General features: G+C 40.5%; 1 protein-coding gene across 1 annotated transcript in view; it reads right to left on the minus strand.

The window, feature by feature from the left end:
- LOC115277422 (laminin subunit alpha-3-like) overlaps positions 1–1,514 on the minus strand; it is a 154,939-nt gene that overhangs the window by 65,200 nt on the left and 88,225 nt on the right. The gene's annotated exons all lie outside the window — the stretch shown is intronic.

Genomic DNA, 1,514 nt, shown 5'->3' on the forward strand with positions numbered 1-1,514 from the left:
GAGGTATCCTAGGGGCCATATTACTCTCCTGAGCCATACTGAATTTGGTGCTGACTAAAGCCTTAGTCTCTTTTTACCTGATGCTATTAAGTCACATCTCACTTAGGTTTATGCCATTCAACTATAGGACCAGATGCTTATCCCTAACATCATGTTGTCATTAGAACTGGCCCATTATTCTAGGCTCTTGAGTCCCTTAAGTATTCTAAATGTGCCATAGGAGGCATTTTCTCTCTCTCCCAACTTTGTGTCATCTGATAATTGGGTGGGCATGCCTTTTACATTTCCATTCAGGAGAACAATGTTGAGCAAGATGGAGCCAAGATGGAGCAAGATGGAGCCAAGGATGAGCCAAGGCCCAGCGCATGCCAGAGGATACCTTATTCTAAACGGATAATAATCCATTTACTCTGTATTCCTTTGGGGAACAGTCACTTGACCAGATCTAATCTTATACATTCAGGGTGTCATTCTTCATCTTGTCCATAACTATAATATTAAAGATTTTTTAAAAATTTTTAATGTTTATTTATTATTGAGACTGAGAAACAGAGCATGAATGGGGGAGGGGCAGAGAGAGAGGGAGACACAGAATCCAAAGCAGGCTCCAGGCTCTGTGTTGACGCGGGGCTTGAACCCACAAACCATGAGATCATGACCTGAGCCGAAGTCAGATGTCCAACTGACTGAGCACGCACCCCTATATTAGAGATTTTATCTATGGTTTGGCATTATACTATATCTGTGACATTTTCTTGATAAATCTTATTAATATTCTTCATTGAAGAAGGAAGAAAATTGTCTTCCTTTTCCGTCCAAGTTGCTCCAAATGAACCCACACTAACTCCTAGTGATTCTTTCCTTTGGGTGTGAAATCCATCCCAGGTATGCCACCCACATCTCAGACATGTACTGATATTCAAGAAAGAATATGTTGACCTCTTCAGATACACACGTGAAGAAAACTGGTGTGATGATAACCTTATGTCAGGGAGATCTGAGCAAAATCACCAAAGTAGGACTCGAGGTTATTTTGACTACAATTACTTGACTTTTAAAAGCAATTTATCTTTTTAAAAAAAAAGTCTACTTGAGGGGCACCTGGGTGGCTCAGTCAGTTAGTCAGCCAACTCTTGATTTTGGCTCAGTCTATGATCTCGCAGTTCTGTGAGTTCTAGCCCACAATCAGGCTCTGTGCTCACAGCAAGGAGCCTGCTTTAGATCCTCTGTCTCCCTCTTTCTCTGTCATTGCCCTCATCCCTTCCTGCACTCTCTCTCTCAAAAATAAATAAATGTTACAAGAAATAAAAATTTTTAAAAAACCTACTTTGAGTAAGTTATTCACCAAACTGTAAATTCTACCTAAGCATTTTAAAGGTTGTCAAAACATCTGTTCACTGGAACTGGGTATTATGCTTCTTGAAGATATTTGCCTGGGTTCGGGGCCTGCTATTTCATACCATATTGATAAATTCGGGTCAACAAAGGTGTGAGTCTCTCTTACCTCCAGTCAA

The sequence above is a fragment of the Suricata suricatta genome, chromosome 14 (assembly GCF_006229205.1).
Source record: "Suricata suricatta isolate VVHF042 chromosome 14, meerkat_22Aug2017_6uvM2_HiC, whole genome shotgun sequence".
In the NCBI taxonomy this organism is placed as follows: domain Eukaryota; kingdom Metazoa; phylum Chordata; class Mammalia; order Carnivora; family Herpestidae; genus Suricata; species Suricata suricatta.